Here is a 12,823-nt window from a genome sequence, read left to right as displayed (position 1 = left end):
GTGCTCCCCCAAAGGTGGAAGCACAAAGGGGATTTATTCCATGGTGGTTCCCTGTCCTCAGAGCACAATCCCCTCTGTGGGTCCAGCCCGAGCCCTGCAGTGCAGCAGAGCCCCCTGCTCCTGGTGTCCTCTCACAGATGTGCTTCCCACATGGGGAGATGTCACTCTGCCCTGCCTCACCCCTCTCATCTCCAGAGTTCACTCCCTGTCACATCCCAGCATCCCCAAACAGGTAACAATGGGCATGGACTCCATGCACTCCCAGAAGGCTGATTAATTAATCTTTATCAAGAAACCCACTGCTCTTTTTTACATCCTAGTTCACTACAGGTGGAATTGATTGGTCCTTTAGTTAAAACACCATCACCACTGGCTAATTAAGAAATCACCCTTTGGCAAACAAATCTCCACAGCACATTCCACATGTTCCCAACACCAGGTGCAGCAAGTGAAGGTAAGAATTGTTTCTCATTCTTCTCCACGAGCTTCTCACAGACTTCTCCCAGGCAGCACTGTGGGGAAGCTGTGTGTTTCTCTCTGTGGCTGCTGCCACATCTCCATCTCCCTGCAAAGGGTTCTCTGCCTTTCCAGCCATCCCCAGCACTGCTGCAGCTCCTGAGCATCCCTCCAGCTGCAGCTGGACAGCCCAGGGAGCCCTGCCCGTGCCTTGCAGCCCCTCCCCACCCTCCTGTGGCATCCCTTCCCCAGCAAAAAGTTGTCATTGACCCTCTGCAGCTCCTGAGCCAGTTAACACACCTGGGCTTTCACAGGGCTTTCTCTCTGCTGGCAGGTTCCTGCCTTACTCTTCCTCCTGCTCGTGTGCAGGGGCTTTGTTCTCACCCCCAAAAATTGAACCTTGTTTGGAGCATTCCTCCAGTTTGGTATTGCCATTTGTATTGCTCCAGCAAATTAGCAGTCCCTCCCACACCAGTTTTCAGTGCAAATTTAATGTCTCCTCCATTAACCAAGCCATTAATTTGAAATTATTTAATGCTAGCAGATACAAAGCAGATTGCTATGGAGACTCACCTGAAATATCCTTTCAGTAAGGCCATGAAATATTCATAACTAATCTCAAGCTAAAGTTTTTATTCTGTTTTCCCTCCCCTTGTAATTCTTTCATCTGTAAGATGCTTCTACAGGTTTAGAAAATGTTGTCTGAAGCAATGTCAGCAGCTGCAAGGGAACCAGTATGAACATGTTGTCTTCTTTATAGTTCTGGTATATTGGCTCCTGCGATTTCTTTTTTTCTTTTGAACACTATTCCTCTGAGGTAGAAAAGAAATGGCACTTTTTGCTTTCCAGGTGCTTCTGCAGGACCTCCTGGAACAGCCAGGACCAGCACAAGGACTCTGAGCCTTGGTCCCAGAGCAGCCCTGCCTCAGTCCTACCTGCTTTCCTCCCACCTGGGCAGGTGCAGCTCAGGCCTGGCAAGCAGGAATTGCTTGTTGCCATTGCCAGAGTCTGGTGTGTGAAACAATTCCTGGGTGAGTAAATGTGGAGCCCCTGGCTGATGCTCAGATTCCCAGCTGAGTGTTCCAGAGCTCAGTGTGGCTCAGCAGTGCCCAGCACAGACCTGTGCCCACCAGGGATATCCTCCCTGTTATCCTGCCTCTGTTCCAGCCTTGCAGCTGAGTGCAGGAGCTGCTCTAAGGGTGCATCACTAAAGACAAGCATTATCTCAATTACAAGGTGAAGATAACAAAAGGTTCTTTATATTTCCTTTATTTCTGCCTAGCTCTGTGTGTGTTTTCCATCTTTCAACTGTGCTCTTTTCATCTGATTTATATGCTCACATTAAATGTTATCACAAATCATGAATTGTTCTCACTTAATGTTTATTACTGCAGATAACTATTATCTCTCACAGTCCTGTTGGCTTTATTTTTATCTTTGTGCATTTCAGTGCCTCCTTTAATTATTTCATTTTAAGGTGCTTTACTCCTACCTCTCTGAGTTAAAAATGCCTGCAGACTGCAAATACTCCCAACAAATCCAGTGCAGAATTCAGAGTTAAAGTTGTAATTTTGAAGCATTTGGCTCCCACAGGGGAATCCTGAACTCCTGAGTGTAGCTCCTTGCTGCAATCCCAGGGAGGGGGAGGAACCTCTCAGAGGAGTGTGATCTGTCTGACCAAACTTCCAAAGGCAGTGTGCAGGGGCTGAAATCACACCAAAGATGAGATCTGGGGGTGAGCACAGGACTCACCAGTCCTGCCTTGGGACTGTGGGCTGTGCTGCACAAGCAGCAAACACCTCTGGAACTCAGGTGCCTCCTTCCTTTCCCTGGGAGATCAGCCTGTCTGTGTCACCTGAGTCAGTCTGTCACCTGTGTTACCCCACCACAGCACTGTGTAAACAGGGAGCACTTTGATCCAAACCTGCTACCAAGTCTGTGGGTTTGGCTGTCTTTAGCTCCTTGTGTAGAATTTGCTGTTGGCACGTCTCTTCCTCCTGTTGGTGTGTAAGCCTCTGGCTCTCAGGAGCTCTAGGGACACCACAGGAGTTATCATTCACCTGCATCTCACCATCAGAACGCTCTCTGGCCTGTCCTGCCCCTGCAGAATGATTTGCTCTGCCTGGGGTAAGGTTTTTAGCACACCTCTTTATTAGCAGATATGAAATTGTAATGCTGGTCCAGCTTTGCTTTTGATGGGGTGGTTATGGAAGGGGTGATATGATGATGAATCTCAATTTTCATTTATGAGAAGACTGCAGGAAGTCACTGCAAGGAAACCCAGTTCTTCCATCAAACTACTGGCATGCTGCATTGTTTTGCCAGTGGCTATCATTACAATCATGTCTGCCACTTCATCTACTTTTAAAAATTCTGGTTTGTCTATAATAATGAGATATTTTGCAGGTGGTTAGTTCTAAGGAAAAAAAAAAAAAAGTTCCTGTTAAGGTCTAGGTCCTTGGGCTACAAAAGTATTTTGTTTCTTTCAGGCTTTTCTTTGCATTTTTTCATAAGTACCACATCCATCAGCCAGCCCTCACACACTGTTATTTATCTTGGTCCAACATGTCTGGCCCTCTAAATGCAACATTTTGTTCTAGATCCCTGTGTTCCTGAGAGCAGCCATGTACTTGGCTATGTGAAAGCAGGATTGTGTTTTTTCTGCCCATTTATTTGAAGCAATTGATATGGCCCAAATAATCCCACTGGTTCTGATGCTGTCTGGTGGCAGGTGGAGCTGCTCTCACACAGCTTGGCAGTTTGAGCAGGATGATGGATCACAGCACACCTAAATCTCTGTCTGTGGTGGATTCCTGGATTCTTTCCAAGCCCTGTCTTGAGCCTGGTGTCCAATTGACCTGGACAATGCTTCCAGAGATTTGTCTGTTTGTTGATCTCACGGTGCTGTTCTGCTCAGGATAAGCAGGCAGCCAAATAGAACTTGAATCCTTCCTGGAAATGCATATTTCTAAACCTAAACTCATGAGATTTCAACAGCTTAAACTGGAGATTTTGGGAATCCTTGTGTGTGGTCACAATAGCATTCTCCTGGTGCTGTTACCAGGGGGCAGTGAGTGCCAGCAGGGCAGGCAGGGACAGGGGTGGCACTGCCACAGTGCCTGAGCAGGGGACAGAGCGGGACAGGGACAGCCCAGCTGAGAGCCCAGACCTTCACACAGGGCTCAGAGGTCAGGGCAGGTCACCCTGGGCTCAGTGAGCTGCAGAGAGCCCAGGCAGGGACCAGGGAGGACAGGCTGAGCTCCCACGGGAACCCAGACCTGCTGGTTTGCCTCTCCAGGTGACACAGCTGCATCATTTCAGCTGGTTTGCCTCTCCAGGTGACACAGCTGCATCATTTCAGCTGGTTTGTCTCTCCAGGTGACACAGCTGCATCATTTCAGCTGGTTTGCCTCTCCAGGTGACACAGCTGCATCATTTCAGCTGGTTTGTCTCTCCAGGTGACACAGCTGCATCATTTCAGCTGGTTCTTCTCTCCAGGTCACACAGCTGCATCATTTCAGGGCCTTCAGCCCAGGCAGCCAAGCCCTCCAGGGAAGGAAAGTGGAGGGATGTGCTCAAGGCACTGAAAATAACATCATCTTCTGCCCCAAAGATTCTCTGTTCTTAGCATGCAGAGTGAAGTTTTCAGCTGGAAGTCTGTGGGAAATGCTGATCTTAATTACAAACAACTGCTGCAGCCTCTCTTTTTCCATATATTGGTTCCCTGTCTTCAGTCAGTGTCTCAGGAAGTTGTTACAGTGGAAAATGAACACTAACAATATTTGAATTTCTGACCAGAAAATGACCCAAATACAAACAGGTGAGACAGTGTTTTGTCACTGCTTGGAAATAGCATTTTGTATGTGATGGATGAGTCTCTTAATCCTCAAACTGACCTGAATTCTTGAGCATGGTCCCTCAATTCTTGTTTTGTTTTAGGGTTTTTTTTGGTTTCTTTAACAACCCTTGCAAATCTACAAATTATATTGAGATTTATTCTTATTTTCTTTCAATCCTACTTAGCTCCTTGACTCATCCTTACAAAGACACAAGGAGGTTGCATGAAGGACCTGTTGCCTGTGTAGGGCTGTCTGCTCCATCCTCAAGCCTTTCTCCATAATTTGGAAATTTGTTCCCCACCACAGCAAAACTGTCTCTGCTGGTGTGTGGAGAGGTCACTGTGCTCCTGATCCAGACAGCACCTGCCTTCAAAACAACACAATGGGCTTTATTTGCAGATGTATTTGGTAATTATCTCCTCTTAGCACTTTGTTTAAGTTCCTCAGACCTTGGTGAAATCCCAGCTTGCCCAGAGCCCTCTGTGGCTGCCTCATTATTTGTTTAGCAATGATAGATGGAGTGGTTAGGGTTTTTTTCCCCTCATTTTCTTTATTGCTCCCGCTATTCTGTTTGTTTGTTTTAATGCAAAGCCTGTTCTGCAAGACAGATGTGGTACAGACTGAATTGTTTTATTTATTTCCAGGTGTAACATCCTTGGAAGGTGTCCCAGTCTTTCAAATACAGCCTGGTAATTTTTAGCAGCTTTGCTATAGGAATTCCATAGAGACTTGCCTGCTCTGAGTTATTTGTATTTGGGGCTTTCTTGTACTTTATTAATAATTTCTTATGTTCTTAAGTTCACTTCTTTCAGCACGTAGCTGTGTCTCATTTTCACAGTCCACACCTTGGTCTAGGTGCTATACTTTTGTATTTTGATTGCAATTTACATTATCCTGTGCATTATGTCTGTCGAATTTTAATCTGGTGCAGGTCAGTGCAGTTTTGCCTTGGTTATTTGTTTGGAGTTTTTTTCCTTATTTAAGGGTAAGTGAGACTGTACAGGCCAGCAGAGTCTCTGATGCTCTCCTTCCTCATTGGCATTCAGTTTTCTGGCTGCTTCTGTGCCTGCCCTTGAATCTTATGCCAGCCTGAGCTTTATAAACCATTTATTTATTTTTGTGCTGCCTTTATGTTGGACATGCAAAATCTCACCCCCTGAGTCAGTGCCTGCTTCCTTGATATGATGCCTTTGTACTTTGTTTTTTTCATCTACAACCTTTGACACACTGTTTTCTCTTGCTACAATTATTGCTTATGACCTCTTATGCAGGGCATTTTCCATTATCATATTTTCCCTCTGCAGTATCAATAGGTCTTCTTTTGCATTCTGCTGGTGAATTTGCTTTTTCACTTAGAGTTTTGGCATATTTTCCCTTGTATTTCTGTGTTTTCCCTGTGCCCTGTTGGTGAACCTTCTCTGTGCTGCTTCAGCTCAGTGTTTGGGATGGGATCTGTTTAAATCTATAAAGACAGCTACCACAGGTCCTACAGCTCTTCTCATGTGAGCACCTGAACTTTCCTCCCCTGACAATAATGCACCACCATCCATGGGATGCTTTCTGTCTGCTGAGTGCTGACCCAGCCCTGCTCTGCAGCCAGGCACAGCTGAGACCCTCCCTGAACAGCCCCAGCACCACCTCTGAGAGCCTCTGCCATCCCTGGGCATCCCTGGATTTTTTTGTAGGTTTTTTTTTTTTTTTTTTGTTTTCTGTTTTGTTTTGGGTTTTTGTTGTTTTTTGGTGTTTTTTTTATTTGTTTGGGTTTTTTTTTGTCCAGATCCACTCCAATTTGGTAATTTTTTCTGAATTATCACAAAGAATGGGCAACATCACTACATCACCCCACCCATCCTCTTGCCTGCCCTGGCACCTTAGTTGCCCCAATGGTGATAGTTGGGTTTTTCTTGGATTGTTTTTTTTTGTTTGTTTTGGTTAGGATTTTCAAATATTCCTGATTTCATATTTCGTGGGTCTGCAGGAAATAAGTAATTCTTCTCAATTCTGAGCTTCTGCAAAGGAGGAAAGAATGCCAAGGCAATGCAACATTTAGTCTTTATTCTCTCTTTCAAACATCCCATGGAGTTGTTAAGTTTTCTAGGTATAATCTTATGCATAAAACATGTGCCAGCCTGTTCACCTCTGGCTGCTCAGCTGGGAAAGTGTCTATCATAGAGAGAAGAAATATCACAGTATTTCTGTGTAGCAGCTAGTATTTAGACTTTATCAAGAATACTAATGTTAGTGGGGAAAGGTCACAGAGATTATGAAACAAGGGTTTGTTTTTTTTTTTTTCTCAAGTAGTAACAGTGCAAGTTAATATTAATGGCTGTCACATTCAGAGAGAGTGTGGTTTATTTTCCTTTTAAAACAGTGGGTGCTTCAGTAGATCTATCTGAGAGCATCCTGGATCAAGATCACTGGAAAATAATGAATCCACTTTGTTGTGAATTTATTTTGGCCTCTCTTCCTACAGCTTGCATTAAATGTCTTTTCCAATATTGGGAAGCATGATTGGTAGCCTGCATCTTTTACTCAGCTCTACTGTTTATGGTAGGCTTCACAAACAATTAGCATCACAACCTTTTATTCCTTTGCTTGTCTTTATCAATAATATGCAATCTACAAAGAGCAAATCTGTGTCATGCTGGACAAACACAGAAACATCCTCAGAACCATCCTCTTCATCTCCTTCCCTTGTGCAACACAAACTGATGAAAACCCTTTTCAGTCAGTGTTTGACAAGAAGGAAAGAAAAGAATCGGTGTGACAGGTCAGTGAGGAGCACCTTGGCCCCAGAAAGGAAGATATTTGTGTTTTGTCCTTTGGGATACTCACAAGCTCTCTAAATAATCTAAAACAAATTGCACAGGATACTCTTGACAGAAGTGTTGCTAGAAAGGGGATTTTGCTTTACCCAGGCAAACAATGCAATACATTTAGATCAATTCATGGTCAAAAATGCAAATTTTAGGCCTGGCCCCACAGATGTAGTAGAAGATTGTCAGAGAAACTTTTTGAAGTCGTTGGAAATATTGTCATCAGCTACAATGGAGATGGAAATCTGGTTTGTGTCTTTGTGACACACAGATATTGACCTTATTGACCTTATTGACTGAATTTATCACTGAGTACAACAGAAGCAGTGGAATTAATGAGGCAGCAGATCCAGCAGCAAGGAGGTCAAGAAGAGGGAAGACAGACATTTGCCAACCTTTTCTAAGATTTTATCCACAAGTTGCAGCCTTTTCAATTGTCTTGACTAAGAAATGCCTTCTGTTCTGCTGGGAGACAATTGGATCATGCATTTGTGCATAGCAGCACTATTTCTGAGCTGTTCACACATTTATGTTTTAGACAAGATTGGGAGATTTGTGAATTTTGAATGAGTATCTGCAGTGTTTGTTTAGAGATGGAGTGGATCTCAGTTTTCTTTCACTTGCACCAGTTTTTCATTAGTGCTAATGCCAAGGATTTGTCATTATAAGGAACAGGGAAGGAATTTGGTATCCTTTTTGGAAAAGCTATTAAAATAGTGTAAGGGTTAGGAAAAAGAGCCAGACCTGTAGCAAAATAATGCAGTGGTGTTGATCCTGTCAGCATCAGTGGGATTGCTTCTAGTCTCTTTAAATACAACAGAATTCTCACCTGTGAAAGAGCTGTGGGAGTTCAGAAGCAAAAGTCATTTCATTTGTCTCATTGTGTCTCCAGTCTAATGAAAATCTTGTAAATCTAGATCTTTGCTAAACAATGCTCCTTAGGGTTTGGTTTTTTTTAATATTTCCATTAAGAGAATTTTCTGGACTTTCAGGTAATGCTTACCTGCTCTCAACAGTTACCACAGCTCTCCCAATGTCCAGCTCAGATTTGCTGTGATGAAAATGAAACCTATTTCTTCTCATCTAAAGTTCAGTTTAGCTAGAGAGCACCTGGCCACCATCTCCTTTAGAATAACCTGACTTCAGAAGACATTTCTCATGTCTCCCTCCATCTTTTCTGGTTCAGACAAATCCTATTATTTCAACCTTTTAAGAAAACCAGTATTTTCTTCTAAGATCCTAGCAAGTCTTGTTATTATCCTCAGGAGTCTCTTTTTTTTGGCCCATGTCTCCTGGTGTGAAGACCAGCTCTCCTAGACAAGGATTCCTCCAGCCTACAATTAGTAATTATCTCACTGGTGTTCTGAAGGAGTGTCTCTTAATTACATCTCTCATTTAGATTTTCCTTCCTTTTTTAACCCTGAGTGTTACTTTGGTCAGCCAGAAACAGTTTCTGGCATGTTCCAGCCTCAGCCACTTAATCCCCAGTTTTGTAATGTCAAGTTTATTTTGCCTTCCTTAGTGGAATACTTTGTACTTGTCCTTTCTGAATTTCATCTTACTGACTCCAGGCTGTCTCTCCAATTTAGTAAGGTCAAAATCATGATGAATTCCAAGCCTGTGGTCCAAAGTGCTTCCCAGCACCCACAATATGCAGTGTTCTCTATCTTATTTTGCACCAATGAGTCAATAAATACACTGAATTGTGTTAGACCTGGAGCAAACCCCTGTGAGATCACTGGTGGTGTGTCTTCAGAGCAGGACATTTTCTCACTGATTCCTACACACTGAGTGTGGGTTTTCCAGCATTTGTGCACTCTTTTTTAAGTTTCCTCATGCAGTATCTTGTTTTTCTCAAGAAAGGGGCATATGGGACAGCCTGATTAAAACCAAGCCATGCCTTGCTTCCCAAGAATATCCATTTCTTACTGACCATGTTTTCTCTGTCCTGGCTCAAATTCCCATCATCCTTCCTATTTTGGAACTGGAATCCCCAAATATAAACACTGGTGATAAAAGTAATGATTCCTAAAATGTATTGCAGTTCATTGTCCATCTGTGGGCCAGTATTCTTTCTACATCAGTGTATTATTGCTAATATTGCACTAATAATGCACTGATCACAGAGCCCAACTGAAATCTGATATGGGAACTTCCCTGAGGGTCCTGTGTGTCTCCAATAAATTCTGTGTAAGTCAGGAAAGATGAAAACTTCCAGCATTAGTTTCAGGAAAAAAATTGCAATTTTCAGTCCTTTTAAGCTGCTAGCAGCCTCTGATGGTGGGTGCTGCTGAAAAAGCTTTTAAACCCCAGACCCTAATAAGGTTTGGAACTGTTCTGTTTTCTGAAATCCAACTTGATTGGAATTTTTTTTTTCACTTTGCAGTACTGAGTGTAAATCTGTGCTCTGGACTGTTAAAGTGAGCTCTGTTTCATCTGTAGCCTATTTAATACCACTGCAGCTGAGGCTTTTATTATTCTTTTTCCCTTCATCAGGCTACCTATATTTCCTGACAGTCTGAAAAATAATCATCAATTAGTAAAGAATTAAGGGGGTTTGAGTAAATGAATCAAAATAAATTTAATTTCATCTCTTAATATGTCCAATCAATTCCTTCTAAAGTTTTTTGAGAAAGTCTATTAAATATTTTAAATAGTTTGCATAACATGCTTTGAGTGGCACCTCTTCATTTAACACACCACTGTTTCTTCATTTGCCTTCTGTCCTGCAGAGTTCTGCCTTGTTTGCTGTTTGACTCTGGCCAACTCTGCTCCTTCTAAAATAATCAAAACAACCAACCAGATACAGTTTTTATTTCAGTTCCACAAACACCCTTTTGGGTTTTTTTTTAATCTTAAAAAAAAAAGGATGCTTTTGTTTGTTTCTTTGTTTTCAAGCAGCTGAAAGTAGGATGACAAGAGACATGACAGTGACTGGGGCAATGGAATTTAGTGCAGAGATCCAGGCAGCTGAAACTCTGTGAAATGATGGCACAAATTTCTCATTAATTGTAACTTGCAGTAGTGTATCAGAAAGAACTGAGGAGTGAGGAAGAAAATGTAAAATATTTGCATGAAATGAAAGTATCTTTTATATCTGTTTGTATTTTTGCAGCTCCCTGAGGGGGAAACGAAAAGCTTGATTTCCAGGAGGAATTCCTGCCACAGGTTCTTGCTGACCTTGAGGCTGATTAAGATCTGTCAGTGCAGTCAGGAAAAGACAGTTCAGAGCCTGGGGTGCCCTGATCCCATCCACGAGCCTGTCTTGATTTGGAAGTCCCAGAATAACACAACTCAGTGGCTTTGAGACCAGAACTGTCTCTCCTTATACCAGCTCAGGGCTCAGGAATATTCACCCCTATCATGCAGACAAATTCCCCAGGTCTGTCTGTGCTCTGGCTCCTGGTCTGTAAATTCTGAAGCAATATTAGTGTGCCTCAGCCTCTCCTTGTTGCTGTGAGAATAGAAGCACTGCCTTGTTGGAATATTCATCAAACCCACGAGGGGACCATAATAAAAAAAGCTTTTTCAGCCCTTCTCTGGAAGGTTTAAGGAGGTATTCAGCTCCCTATTTTCAAAAGTAAAGGAATTTGCTGTGGAGCTTTGGCTGTCTGGGCAATGTAATGGGAAGATGGCAGTCCCAGCATGTGGGACACCCAGCTGGGAGATTGGATTCTTATCACTAAGGCTAGAAAGGGTTGAGATCAGCTGCAGCAATCGAGCACAAAAATATTACAGAAAACAATCAGTGTGGTGCTTTGTGTCCTGGGCAAAGGGAAATCTTGCTTTTCAGATATCCACAACTGAGGATATTGAGAAGTGCAGCTGCTCAGCATTCCCAACTGCTAATGCTTTGTGAGGGTTGCTTTAGAGCCTCCTTTCCCTTTCTTTGCTGAGTTTTTGTTCATATTTGAAGTTTGTTTACCGCAGCATCTCGTCTTCTGTAGCCTTTTCTATGCATTTTCTGGGCTCTCTGAGTTTTCCCTCTCCTGGCCTCAGGTTGCCCCCAGCTCAGACCCCCTCAGGACCCTGCTGGGTGGGAATTCCTGGGCAGGGCTGGTGCCAGGGGGGCTTTTCCTGCCCTGCCTGCAGTGCCACCAGCCAGCCCATGCCCAGGGTCACAGCCTGCTCTGCCCTCCCTCCCCTCTCCCAGCCCCTCCCCAGCAAGGCTCAGGTACAGAAAGAGAGTCACCTGTTAGCAGGGACAGTCATTGCCTGTTTGCACTTGTGCCTGGATTTTCTGGAAGGTTTTCCACGGTAAACTTTGATTTCAGTGCAAAACCAAAAAGATTTTCCTCCGAAGCTTTAAAAAATAAGTGATTTTCCTGCCCACCCACCACTCCACCTTTACACACTCTCATCCCTCTCCACCCTTCAACTTTCTGGTGGCATCAGGAACCAAAGCTCTTTTTTTTTGCATGAGAGCACAGCTGGAGCTGCTCCTCCTCCTACATCCCTCACTGCCTTCTCCCCAGAGCCCCAGTTTGGTACTGCAGCCCTGGGATGTTGGAATATTGAGAGTGCAGGTGATTATTCACTGCTGCTGATGGGGCTGCAGTTACTGAGAGAGCCCCTGCTTTAAGCTGATTTCAGGTGGTTTAAGCTGCAAATTAAACAGACTGGACAGGAAAGAAAATGCTGCTGCTCCTGTTTTACTACTGAGGTGAAGAGGGATTAAGGACTGGATTTTTTACAGACCACTGAAGACTTACAGAGTCAAATGGCTGCTGTGGTGCCAAGTGGGATTTTCAAATGCTTGAAAGTGTCCATCTCCTACCTGGTGAAGGACTCACACCTCGATTTGTTTCTTTAGGTGGGTAAGCAGCTTTGAAATCTGCTTCAAAGGCACCTGCTTGAAGCCACACAGACCCTCTGGGACAGAGCACAAACCTGATCCCAGATCTCAGCATTCTTGTCCTGAATCTTAACACAGGACTTGTTCTCTTGAAAAAAACAGTAGAATTCACTGAAATGTCTCAATTCACCTGAACTTTTCTGTATGTAGCACTTCAGCTTATTTGTCTCTGTAGTTATAACCTGTTAGATCAGGAAATGCCTTAAACATGTGTGTGATAAATGTCAAGGATTTCTGTTTCCTTTCTCAGCTCTTTTCTTGTTGATTTACTTATTAAAAAAAAAAAAAAAGCTAGGACAAATTACAGAGTTTTACATTTTTTCCTGCAAGTTGTGAGATTTGTGGTCATTTAATCCCTCCTGGGAAGAAGCTTCCTAGTGTGTCTTTCCATTCTGATAAATATTTTTCAGGTAGAAAGCAATATATTTGGAGGAATAAAGAATCTCAGGGAGAGCAAAAGAAAGCCATTAGCAGCTGTGGATAAATCTCCTTCTCCTACAGGTTTTCCATTACACAGTGGGCACTTCCCAACACACCATGGGAGAAAGCAGGATTTTAAGTGCCATTAAATGCTGCACTTCAAATATTCCCCATGCACTGCAAGCATCCAGTGCAGCCCATGGGAAAAGGCACTGAGTTCAATACTGGCATCTTTATTTGCTCTCTGTTCTTCTTGCTTCCCCTCAGACAATGTTCTGCTCCAAAGCATCTCAGCATCTCTCCTTAAGGAAGATATGGAGAACCAGCCCCAAGTTTGTGCTTGTTTTTTGCCCACCTCTCATCAAGCAGCATGTTTCATTTCCATTCTAATTTTCATTTATTTCATTTATTTGTTCACTTGGTCTTAGGATTTCTGG

This window comes from Fringilla coelebs, assembly GCF_963513975.1.
Source record: "Fringilla coelebs genome assembly, chromosome: 14".
NCBI lineage: Eukaryota > Metazoa > Chordata > Aves > Passeriformes > Fringillidae > Fringilla > Fringilla coelebs.
The sequence above is the reverse complement of the archived record's forward strand: the minus strand, read 5'-3'. Positions refer to the sequence as shown.